Source organism: Cupressus sempervirens, chromosome 11 (assembly GCF_028749045.1).
Source record: "Cupressus sempervirens isolate cs-2001-9-10 chromosome 11, ASM2874904v1, whole genome shotgun sequence".
NCBI lineage: Eukaryota > Viridiplantae > Streptophyta > Pinopsida > Cupressales > Cupressaceae > Cupressus > Cupressus sempervirens.
In genome coordinates this window covers 620518630-620532580 of record NC_143128.1, presented here as the reverse complement: position 1 = coordinate 620532580, position 13951 = coordinate 620518630, and the positions used below count along the sequence as shown (strand labels likewise).

The window sequence follows — 13951 nt, the reverse complement described above, 5'->3', positions numbered from 1 at the left end:
ATACAACGAAAATGTGTTAGCCCTAGGGCATCATGTATTGTCCATGCATGTATTGCATGGAATTGAAATTGTCTTTGTCCTATTGGTCTAGACACGTCATACATAGTGATACTGTTCCATAACTCCACCAACTCGTCGATAAGAGGCTCAATATATACATTCATATCTTTTACTTGATATTTACCTACTTGAATGAACAGTAGCATTACATAATTATTGTGACCGTTTTACTGCAAGATTTGTAATTACATGTAAATTAATAACTATCAAATGATAAGATACCTGGAACAATCATTACCAATATAATGTGCTCCCTCTTTATTGACATCCACGGAGGAATGTTATTGTTGATAACAAAAATAGGCCACATCGAGTAAACAGATCTCATCTCTCCAAATGGATTGACACCGTTCGCTGCCAATGAAAGCCTAAGATTATGAGGTTCTTCTTTGAAGTGTTGCCACTTTTCCTCTATGTGTATAAATGCTGAAACATCCATAGGGATTCGAATAATGTCATCTCAACTTCTATTGCATGCATGATAATCCATAAATTGAGCCAAGCTACTACACCTGAATAATTGTCACATTCGTGGAATAATGGGGATGTAACGAAGAACCTTTTGAGGCACCTTTTTTGTTAGTCAATCTGTTCGATATCCACTTGTATGACATACAAGGAATTGTGTTGCAAATTCATGTTCTTTATAATATATAATATGATCATTGGGACAAGCATGTATTGCTTCATACTCCATTCCAATATCGTTCATAACAGTAGATAATTCTCGATATGAGCGAGGTAGAATATTTGATGGTGGTAATAGAAACTCGCCTATCAATCTACATAAAAAAATATAAGTTGTTAATATAAACAATATTAGTGGTACACTATTCACCCTTTGTTAACTATAAAGACATATATAACATACCTTAACATAAGTGACATTGTTATGTTGGATAAACCATTCATAACCTTCAAGTTCAACAACAACAATACAACAGAGAGAAGAATTGTTTGGGAGTCTTTGTATAGGGGCTCATATGCTTTCTCAAGTAGAGGTACATTGAGGCTATCATCATCATCATGATTAGATACGCTTGGACTAAATGTGTCATGGATCAATGTATTTATACCATCATCTTCAATTGTGTTTTCTGGTGCATGATCGTCATCTTCCATGGGATCATTATCTTCACCTTGGATATTCGCACCTCCATATTCCTCCACTTCAAAAACCATATTCTTCGAATTGTTGTGGTTCATATCATGTACTTCCCTGGGGAGATCAACCTATATAAAATTGATTAACATAAATAAACCATGATCATCAACTCATCATCAAGTGATTTCATATGTATATAAATTGTTAAAATGATATAATGAACAACTTACCAGTGGATGATAGTCATGCCCCCCTTCAATGTGACCATTCTCCCTACAATGTCTCTTAACTGTTTTGATTAGTAGTCTTCTACGGTTTAAGCCCTTACAAATTTTGCAAGGACAATAACATTTTCCATCACCTTTTCTTTTCAAGTTAGACCACAATCTAGTGATTTTCTCCCTATTTTGTTCTTCACTTATGTTATCTGACATGATCGTTCTTCGTAGGAAGCAAAAATTGGGCTATGAAAACTTCGGTCTACAACTTTCACAAACTAAGCAAAACTGTCGAAAGTATACAAATCTTCTTAGACCTAGTTAAATACTTTAATATTTTAAAAATACTTTCTTTGACTTTATTCCTAAGACATTTAACCCTATCACCTTTTATAACATTCAGTCAATTGCTCTAGGCAAATTTGTGGATAAGATTATTTGTAAAACTTTGACCAACTGGCTGAAGGTCTTATTTCAAGAGACCTTACAAACTTAAGCCACTAAAAGGAATTTCAAAACATATAAGCTAAAAGTCTAGTTAAAATATACATTAGATTAAAAAATATACAATTTTCATACCCAAGCGTGCAGCTATAACTTGTGCAACGACCTTCTTGCTTAGCTGCAGAAGCTCTCCAACAATCAAATTATACAAGCTACAAGGCCTAATAGAAATTTCAAAACATATAAGCTATAAAGTAGGACATATTACATGACATGGCAAAAGGAACAAAATTTACAAGCTTTAGCAAGACATATTAAATGACATCATAGTGCTAAAGAGATCACAATTATATGAGTCAAATATAGTCATGAAAAAGAACAAAAATTAGTTATTATATGCAATTAAAAGATATATAGTTAGATAGGGACATCCATAGGGATATTGAAGAAATGAAATGGTCATATAGATTTCATATAGGATTTTGAAGATGATAGTGTAGGACAATGATGGTCAACTAAGTTTGCATTTGTAGTAGTGTCAATGCTCTACTCTTAGAGGAATTAAAAAATATATAAATTATTTTAATTGAGATCCATTAAATTTTCCTAAAAGATCAAAGGAGAAAGATGGAGGAAATGACAAGAAGAAATATAAAGTAATTAAAGAATTCGTACAAAGGAGGCTTAGAAAGAGGATAATGTCATGCATTATTTTAACACTATCACTTAAAACACTCTTACTTTGTGGTATTTTGGACTAGGAAGGGGACTTGCCAATTGTGGCAATTTGATGGGGAATGCATGAGTGTAAGCTATTCACTTTATTACGAAATTGTCCTATTGATTATTATTTTCATTTTGTTGTAACTAATTAGACTAATATTTCTCTAATGAAATTCGTTTGAGGAATATGCATCAATCTTGTAGTTTCTTGGGTGTAAGTTGACATGAACTTCATTGATTTGTCTTTGAGAAAGGTTAAATTATCAGATTGATCCCGCCACAATTATATGTGTCCTATTTTGTTTTGAGGTTCAACCATAGTTAATTTTCTATATGTGAATATCACACAATTATAGTTTTGTTAGTCTTAATATATAATCATTTGAGAAAAATATTTTTGATACATTCTTGTAGGTGATTATGAGTATATATCTATAGCCTACAACAAATATGAACTCTTTCTTTCATTCTTAAGTGTAGATATATCTTTAAAATTAGTTTATTGAGTTGTATTCCACTCGAAAAACTTTACTTTGAATCCTTAAAAGTATTGATATTTTCTGTGATCTGGAAAATGCTAACAAATGAGCCAATCAAAGTCATGGTTTCAATATAATGAACCTCGAGAGAGAAAAACTGCCATTCACTTACTATTCATCAATGTCAGTCTTTGACAAATAAATTAAAATGGAGATTACTGAAGATGTAAAAATAATTATCAAGTGAAATCATGATAAATAAGTCCTGACCCTGTTTTGTTACATTAGAAAATCATTGTGAGTTGAATACTAAGCCTCTAAACATATAGGAGTCTGCAGCATCCTCACCTAATATGTCTGATTGTGTTTAAGCTTTCTGTAGGTTGCCAGGTTGATATACTTCGATAAATATATAGATATCACTTATTCAGTTTGATTTTATATAATATAATGTAAAAATAAAGAATTGGTAATTACTAATTTGTGAAAGGATAAATAGTTGAAAGTTATAAACAAGATTCAAAGGACATGTATGATAGGTAGTATACCTACAATGTGATAGGTAAGGTCTTTTCATATTAACCCTTGATAACTAATAGGAAGGATTGAAGATTTGAGATTACAAGGATGTAATAGTGAGTAGATTCCCATAATCCATGAGAAGTATCTGAAAAGATACTTCTAGATTCAATTGCGAGAGTATTTTTTCATCAATGTTTTGGATAACACTTTGTGATCCATCATCAAGATGAAGAGAGAAAGCATAAGGATGAAACGAGATAAGTTGCAGATCTAAACTCTTTTAAAAGGTGGGGAGGATGAAAGGAGGAGAGAAGCAAGAAGGGGCACCCAAGAGTCAAAGATATATATTTGTACACACACAAATATAGATATAGTTTTTTGCATTTTTTAACTCAGTGCTTTTATATGTTTGTAGGTCTTTTTCAGATTTTTTAGTTGACTCTGAATTTTTTTCCTTTTTTTTAATATTTTTTCTTTTGGTTCTCTTTTAAAAGGTGGGGAGGATGAAAGGAGGAGAGAAGTAAGAATGGGCAACCAAGAGTCAAAGATATATATTTGTACACACAAATATAGATATAGTTTTTTGCATTTTTCAACTTGGTGTTTTTATATGCTTGTAGGTCTTTTTCAGATTTTTCAGTTGACTCTCACTTTTTTGCCTTTTTTGAATTTTTTCTTTTAGTTTCTTATTTTTATGTTTGCCTATTATCTAGTGATTATGATACATTGCTATATAGATATGCTTTGTAACATTAATAGCTAGACAATAGACATACAAATATATTTAAAATTTATACAATATTATTATAAACAAACAAAGGAATGCTATAATTATATATTTAAATATACAATACAAAGATATAGCTTTATGTTTGCCTATACTTATAGCTTTATGTTTGTCTATTATCTAGTGATTATGATACATTGCTATATAGATATACTTTGTAACATTAATAACTAGACAATAGACATACAAATATATTTAAAAATTATACAATATTATTATAAACAAACAAAACAATGCTATAATTATATATATAAATATACAATACAAAGATATATGTATAGCATGGATTTTTCTACTTAGTACAATATTGTATATACGTTGAGCTTGCCACCAACATTCTCATTCAAGATTTGTGACATGATTTAACAACCTCTTGTGTCTTCTATAAATTAGTAGTTGTATCAGGCATTGACAGGTCGATCTTTTGGTGCAGCGACAACCCTAGTATTTAACAAGTGGTATCAAAGCTTGGTCACAGGTTTGAATCTCCTTTGATAAAGTTGAGTGGGGGATTGTTGGACTAACCACCAACATTCCACTTTGGGATTCATGACATTGTTTAATAGCCTTTTGTGTCTACTATAAGTCTAATGGTTGTATAGGGCATTGATAGGTTGATCTTTTGGTGCAACAACAACCCTAGCAATTAACAATATATTCTTATATATTTGGATGAAAGGGATATATATTCTTTTGTTTGTTTGTTTATCTTGTATATTTGTCTAAAAAAAATTGTTAGTTCATTTTTGTTTGAGTGTTGGCCTATTTTATGTATCATTGTCCACTTATATTTCTAGTTTTCTATATATAGTTGTTGTTGATCACTCTTTTGTACTCACTAGAGATCATAAATTATGAACTACCCTCCTTGAAAAAGCATATTCAAAGGTGGGTTTTGTGATGAAGGACATGAGGCAAAGTTGGATGAAGACATGTTCTATTGTGATGAATTGGTGGATAGATATTAGACATCAGTCACCCATCAACATCATAGTCACATGCTCAATTGATTCTTGTTTTCTCAGAGCCATTGACTGTTTAGAGGAGTGCAAGGATGCAAACTTTCAATTCAACATTTCAAGAGAGGCTATATAGGAGGTTGGGTCCTAAAATGTTGTTCAGGTGATCACTGATTCAACCTATGCATGAAAATTGGCTAGCTTGATGGCCCAAGCTACTTACAAGCACATCTTTTGGACTCCATGTTTTTTTCATGCATTGAACAATGCTTTGAAAAATATAGGAAAATTAGATTGGGTAAAGCAAGCGGTGGCACAAGCTATAAATATGCAAATGTTCACTTGCAACCACCACACTTCACTTACTCTATTTTAGACCTTTTCAAAGAAGAGATTTTTCAAACCTGTGGGGACAAGATATGTGATGTTAATTCATTCTATTAGAAAGAATGATTGAGGCACTTGAGGTTCTATAGTTGATGCTGGTGAATTCTGTAATGTCCCCTAAATTGGAATGTTAAATAAATTATTGTTTTTTGTTTAATGTAAGTAATTATTACCTAGTATTAAATAATTAATAGTAAAGTTTAATATTTAAATCTTAGTCAGAAATGACAAACTAATATTTACCAATTTAAACTTCATTAAGTTACAGTTTTTGTGAAGGAAGTTGATTTATGCGAATGTCTCTCCTTAAATGAGCATTCTCCCAATCATGAGGACAGGTTAAGAATTTAAATGAAGTTGGAAATTGGATTAATGTGTTGTTCATTTTTACTTGGACTGGAACCAATATCTTTTAGGGAAAGACTCGGTCTAGTGGTCGTGGAAAGTGAATACATGAAGGATACTAGCAAGTGCATTTGACAATGCTACATTAAGGAATAAAGAATTGTTTATGATCTGTTCAGCGACCAGAAGCCATGACATACATGTTGGAGTTGTCATTTTTGTGTAAAACAACTGAATCAGAAGACTACATGGGCTCATTAGTTTGCTTGGATCGAAACTGTAACCAGATGCGATGTTGACGGGAAGTCATTGCTTGCAAGATAAAACAAACAGAGTCAATATCTGTTGAACAGTGTCTAGGCCTAACATCCGATGAGTTGCTTCAGTGTATTAGCAGACATAAGGGAAGTTTAACAATTCCAATCTTGTTTCTACCCACATGTCAGTGACAAAGCATACAAAGAGAAAAATAAATTGTCTTCTAATGGTATCAAAGTGACCCACAAGGCCAACCCTCTGCAAATAAATTTTCCTACACCACAGGAAGCTACTGTCAGCATATCCGATGAAGAGAGGTTTGAGTTGGTAGTCAAGAAGGAATTTTGAAAATGTGTGGAAAGCACTGGGAAGAGATGTTGGCATTCACTTGTTGTATAACATTGGGAACCATCAGTCTTAGCTAGAGTTGGGTGCAAATAATTTGACCATGACAAGCTTTATTACAGTAGCTTGATAAGAAACCCATAGCCATGGTGTTATTGAAGCCTTATTACAAGGGTGATATTGATATTATGGATCTGACATAGCAGCAAACAACTTTGAGAAGCAACAATCATTCAAAAGATTTGTATTCCACATGCATGACTACTATTCTGTTAAACTTTTTGGAAATGCATGTTACTCTCTGCACTATTCACAATTGTATAAATGTAAATATTGGCAATAAAAGGAGTAAACATGAATGAAAATTGCACTCAAATATTCTTGTACCATAATTATAATGATTACATTAATTATGCCATCATTTAGAATAAATTGTATTTGGGGTTTATATACCAATCGGAAGCAAAGATTGTATGAAACCCTAATAAATATATGGCCATAGTTTTACAAATCTGTAATGACAAATGAATTAATTCAAGCTCAGTACAATGGGTTACCTTGTGTCAAGTGGCTACATACAGAGTGTTGTTGAAATGTCTTTGTGAGAAAGGTCAATGGAATGGTTGTAGAAGTGAGCTTTGGCTATCGTAGATCACTGCTGCTATTATTTGGCATCTCCACCGTGTACTCTTAACTTCTCTCAGACAACCATGTATCTCTTTCTGAGATCATTTCTCAACTCAAACAAGGAAAAGATAAACAACTATATTCATCTAATCAGGCACTTCCTATATTATTATTGCAATTGGCCTCTTTTATGTTTTCAACTGCTTTCCCTATAATGCTTCCCTAATTCAACCTGCTGCCTATATCTTTTCTCATTCAAGGATACAATAAATCATGTGAGTGCCCTTTCTCATTCAAGCCGATTATGAATTTGATAGAATGCCAACATGTGTACATGAAAACCTCACTTGAACTTTGAAAACCTTCTGAAACCCTTGTGCGCTCTAGAGGGCATAATGACCAATGTGCCTTTTTTTTTTCTTCTTATATCCCGTTAATGTCGTAATTGCGACCTTGTCAGGTTATAATTGAAAAAAAGAAGCCAAAAACATATTACATTTTCCCGCTATCGCAAATTCACCCCTAATGTATTAATGTCATATATTCATTAAAAACATAGTAAAAAAATCAAAGATAAACTATAGTGTGTTAGCTAACTTCTTATCAAAGGTATAAAACAAATTTTAATTAAAAAGTTAACACTTTAGGGAGAGCACACCAGATACTATGTTATAGTTTTTTTCAAAAAATAAACATGATCACTTTTTGTGCTTCCCACTTTTGGGGCTCTTATATTCACCATTTCTAAAATTAATTAGAAGTTTATAAAATATATTTGGATTACTACAACTTACATTCTTGTCAAATCTTTTAACTTTGACTCTAACTATTTTCAAATTTTCCTCAAAGTCGAGAGTTTGTTGATTTTAGGAAAAAATGACATTTTATAAGCCTTTTTGGTCCCCCATCTTTGTGCACAAACCCTATGAAAAATAACCAAAGGAGGATTTAACATATTTTCCATCACTCCTTAGCTATCTCAAGTTCAACACTCATCTTAAGCCATGTATTTGCATAAACATAAATGGATTTAAATGTCTTGATCTCACAAATATATTATGAAAGTAAAATTATTTTGCTCATCAAAGGATTCAAAAAATAAGGTTGGTGTACTGATTCTTATGATTGTATTAAAACACATATAACTACCCTTATTGACTTTTGTATTTATTTTGAAATTTGATAACAATGTACACCAAACCTTAATTTTTATTTAAGATGCATTGTAGAATATATAATTGTCAATATTTGACATTTTGTTTTGTCAATACTTATAATGATAAAAATTGGTTAAATATGTGTCTCACTTCCCCCTCCCTTGACCCCCTTTTATGCTTTATTTTAGATTTCTAAATTGCACCTTGCTTGTCTTCATTCAACCTCTTATACACTGATGTAGCACAAACTTGTCTTGATCTATGTGTTATGTTATTGCATTTAAAGAGATACTGATATTCTAAAGTTCTACCTAAATATTACATAGACCCTACTTAATCAACTAATTTATAATATTTTAAAATGACCAAAACTAAAGACAAGACAACCACTATTATGAGACAACATATTAGTTATCTCTTAGTTAAGACCTTCATATGGTTTCATATTCATAAGCTCTTTGTCCAAATTCAATTAGCAACAACTTTTATGTGTCTTAATCCATACTTTATGTTATTCTATTTGAGAGCATATGATGCAATAGCATGGTGGGTGCAAGGGCAATGTTGCATCACCCAAAAATATTTCTATTTCTAGTTATTGAGCTTTTGTGTTTTTAATAAGGGTTATTCCTGTATAGAGTTGCTATTTGTGGGAGCTTGCTAGTTTTAGAAAGTTGGTATTATGTGCTCAGATTGTTCTAATCTCATATATGGAGGTTCATCTTTGACATATTAGCCTGCTGGATGAGTTTTATTATCATATCATATGTATTGGTGTAGTTATTGTAGATTTCGGTATGAATTTTGGCTATTCAAACTTCAGGTCCAATGATGAAGGCCTAAATGGCTTCGAAATGAGGTGAAACCTTACTTGATGAATGCTTGCGCAATTGACTGTTGTGGATTGCTAGTCAAGGATTCTAGGATGGGGTTATAATAGCCCATTAGGTCAACGATTTGCTAGTTATGGTCTCTATAAGTGGGCCCATCTGAAAATGCAATTTGTAAATTGTCTTGATCTGATCTTATGTAATAAAGTGTAATGAAATGATATAATATGAGGTTGGTTGACCTCAAGGGTTAGGGCTTAGTGTCTAGAACCTTCTCGGGTGGTTAAAAGTGCCTATATAAGCAAAGCTCGTAGGTTGTTTAGGGCAGTTCTGAGTGATAGTCACAACTCTGTCTAGCAAACTGTTATAAGGAAAGCGCCCATGTGGGTTTGAATATTGTAATTCCGTAATTCCACATTTGTGGTGATAATAAGAAGCCCATATTTTGTTCTCTCAATTTGTGTTGTTTCTTTGTTTCTGTGGTGTGTTGTGATATCAAAGGAAGCACCCTTCATCAACATATCAAAATATTAAACTAACTTTTACACAAGCCCAACTGAAATATATCAACTAATTTACAAACATATTATTATGACGAAGAAGTAAAGAAAATAGAAGACAACCACTATTACTAATCAACACATTAGTTACTTCTTAATAAAGATCAAAACATGGTTTCATAATCAAAAGCTCCTTATCCAAATTCCATTTCTTATTTGTCTCAATTCATATATTCTTTATTATATTAAATGCATACTAAAATCTTAAAGTGACTACTTCACACAATCACAAGTTAACTAAATCAATTGATTTACAAACATATTGCAATGATAAAAACTTAAGACAAAGCAACCATTATTAATATTTAGGTGAAAACATATTTTCATAATCATAGGCTCTTTGTCCAAATTACATTAGGGCCAACCTTTTTTTAATAGAAGATATTTAATAACAATTATTTTTTCAACCCTATTTTAAACACGAGCATTTGACTAATTGTCATAATCATAGACTCCTTGTAAAAAAAAAAATTAATCTATAGATCATAATTCTTTTATAAAGAATATTTCATGAACAAAATTGTTTTAGCTACCCCCAAAAACTGAAAAATATTATCATATTTAAAGACAATAAAAATCTTAAACTACCTACTACACAAATTCAACCAACAAAATCAACTAATTTACAACCATGTCACAATCACAAAAGTAAATTAAAGTACCATTACTATTACGAATACTTGTCCAAATTCCATTGGTACTGACCCACTTTTCTATAAACAGTTAGCCACCGAAACAATTATATATTGAAAGCTTTCTCCTATTATGGAAATTATAAAAACCAGTACGCAAAGAACAACCGTCACGCGGAGTCCAATTATATATTCTTATGCCATAACCTTTCGGCAAAGATCCCTTTCTTCAAACATTTTCCTCATTGCAAAGCTCAACAAGTATTCTCTGCAAATTTAAATCAGAGAAACCCTAACGCCCTCGGAGAAGAGAACAAACCCTAGGTAGCGCAAAACTTGTCGGATCTACGAGAAATGGAAGGTACTGAAAGAGGAATTCTCTGCCGTTCCATCGTTTTTGTCTTCAGATTTCTTGTGTTGATCTACCTGATGTGGCCGTTGATGCTGTTCTTCGTTGCGAGGAAGGCTCTGTGTTACATTTGGAGGTCATTTGGAAGGTGCCATGGCGTCAGAGCAGGACACACCAGCAGATCTCAATTGAGGCAAACAAAGCAAATGAGAGTGCATCGTTATTTGGAGGATCAATTCAGGCTTGTGGAAGGTCTCATTACTGGCCAGAACAGATTTTCTCCCTGCGATGAGGAAAAAGATGAGGCTTTTGATCTGGCCGGCGACGAAGCTTACTGTTCAGATCTGGATTATGATCAGGTTAATAATTTGGCTTTGTAAGATTTGCTCTGATCAATTTTTAATGTTTGTGTGAAGAGCTCTGTTTATTGAAGCGCAAGGAATCTGGCGTTTGTCGGAAAGTATATATTACAGTGAAATGGCACGCAAATGGCAACGCCATTTCCACCATTTTCTCTGGTCAGTTTCATTAATTAACGCAATTGTACAGTTTTCGGCGAAGAAATGATAGCATTTGCCTTCCGAACTTTATTATTATTTAAAAGTCATGTTTCTTATTTTTAGTATGACTTTTTGATTGAGTGAGCATTTATCATGATGTCGGAATGGATAACTCCAGGTTCATTGTTTGGGCAGCGGCTATTCAGCCATCAAATTCGCTGACAGAATGGCTGAATATTAGAATTTATTAATTCTTCAAGTTTGTAAAACAGTGAATTGATAATTTTAATTAAATATTAAATAATAATTTAATATCTATTAGATAGATCGTAGCTGTAGATTTATATTTTATATCATGTTTTAAAATAAATAAAGTTTTATTAGTCCCTGTCTTATAGGCAGCAGACTATAGTTTATGCGCTATTTATACTATTACTTTTTTTTTCAAAAATTTAAAAATATTATCAAATGGTAAATGTATGTCAATATTATGATTAAAATACATATTTTTCACACTTAAATGCTATTTTTTTTAATTGGTTATTACTATTTTTGCTAGTGATTTAAACATTTTGAAAATTCATTGAAATTCTTTTATTGTTATGTGAAAGGAAAGTGGCTTAAATAAAGGACCGGCATTTAATTTGGCCTTAATGATTGCAGTATATTCATTAAAACTTCTTAAGTCTTATATGTGTGAGTAAGTTAGTTTAGATGTTTATACTTTCAATGTTCTATTTTTAAGAATTAATTTTTTTCATTCAAATAAAATATTTTAAAAAAATTATCTATACTTATATTATATAATATTTTAAGAAACACTATTATATATTATTATTAAAATATTTCTATTTTCATATTATAATTTGTTTATAATAGTATATATGATATATATTAATAGAATTTAACTATATAATATTTGTGTTGATTAAAATATTTTATATACTATGATAAATTTATTATTTTAACATTAGATTTATACTAAAAACTATTAAAACTAAGGCAAGTACTAAGCCATTATATGACACTTGTTTTATATTTCATACTCGCTTTCTGGAATACTCACAAAGTTTTGTTGCTTTTTGGGGTTGGGTTGGAGATAAGTAAAACTAGTGTAGTTGTCTTTCTTTATTTTCTCCATTATATTCTATGGCTCATTATGCCTAATGGCTTTCTTGTCTTTTAAATATTATTTGGGTTTTTTTTGTTCATATTACATCAACATTGCATTTGTATTGTATTGAAACAACCTTATATATTTTTATAAAGGGTTTGTATTTATGGCAGGGATTTAATTCTCAAGAACACATCAAAATAGAGTTATACAAAGTTCATATTCTTCAAGTAATGAAAACCCCAAGTCAGAGTGGTGTGTTATGTACTCCTTGGATAAAAATGGTGTTCAACATTATACTTTAGTAGAGGATGTCTACTCTCATTATGAAATTAATATTATATAGTTTTTGTCATTGTATGGAAGATCCCAGACACCTTCATTCTTCTTCTTCCATAATTTTCTATGTTCTGGGCATTTTTTATATTCGTAGTTACTAACTTTCAGTTTGTACTACCATTCAATGTGAAGCTCGTCCTTGGCCACGTATCTGTTTTCCTCCTTAGCCAGGTACATATTCTCTGACATCTCTTTTTAAAAGAAATATTTTTTAAAGATAGGACTTTGTTTTTATGGTGAATATTCGAATGTTTGGCCTATCTCATAGTAAATTCCATAATTTCTTTCTGCTATATGATTGATCTTTTTTTTGGCCTTCAAATTTTTAGATTGATTATTACATGTGATATTTTGAGGGATAAATTGATGTATTTAGATATCTTTTCTCTAAAAGATCAACTATGAATATATATTGAAATAAGTATATAGAATTATTTTATTATTGTCTATCTTAAAATAAATTTATTTACAATAACTAATATTAATTTTGATGCCATAAAATTGTTTGCAAGAAATGCATTGGATCTTATCCACACTATATATTTGTACATTATCTTCTAACTACATACTTATAGATTAATATATTAAGATATATATGATTAATACAAAATTTGACAAATCAATCACTAAAACAATCAATCTAGTTTTTCGTCAAAAGGCAGGGACTCTAGCTCTTGGAGAGCCCTTGTTGTATATTGTATTAGTTAGATTTTAATATTATTTTAAAATAAATTAAAGTCTTATTATATATTAAGTTAATTAAATTAATGTTTTTATTATATATTAAGTTAATTAACTTAAAGTTATTATATATAAAAATCAATATGTTTGAAATATTTATAATTTCATTAAACTTTTTAATAAATAAATGGAATTTTTATTTTATTTTATATTAAAATATCAATATCTATTACCTTAATAAGTTCTATGTTGTAGATATTAGTTTTCCACAATCAATGATGGATAGAGTGTGATTCGAAACATTGATGCAAAAATTGTAACACAATCTGCCCAGAAAATATGGCAAAGAGTCCTATTGTTATTTAAATTTATGAATGTTAACATTATCATAACTGTAATATTGCTATTGAAGTTTTTGAGTCAAACTCGTTGCCCCATGTCTATCTCTCATGAGAATAAATGGAACACTTGGCATGAGAATAGATGGAAGACTTAGCACTCACTGAATCATAATTATTATTTTTTATCTA

General features: G+C 30.9%; 1 pseudogene; it reads left to right on the top strand.

Annotated features, from left to right (window-relative positions):
- LOC149531223 (type I inositol polyphosphate 5-phosphatase 4-like) overlaps nucleotides 1-11538 on the top strand; it is a 59244-nt pseudogene extending 47706 nt beyond the window's left edge.
- Nucleotides 11539-13951: the final 2413 nt, after the last annotated feature.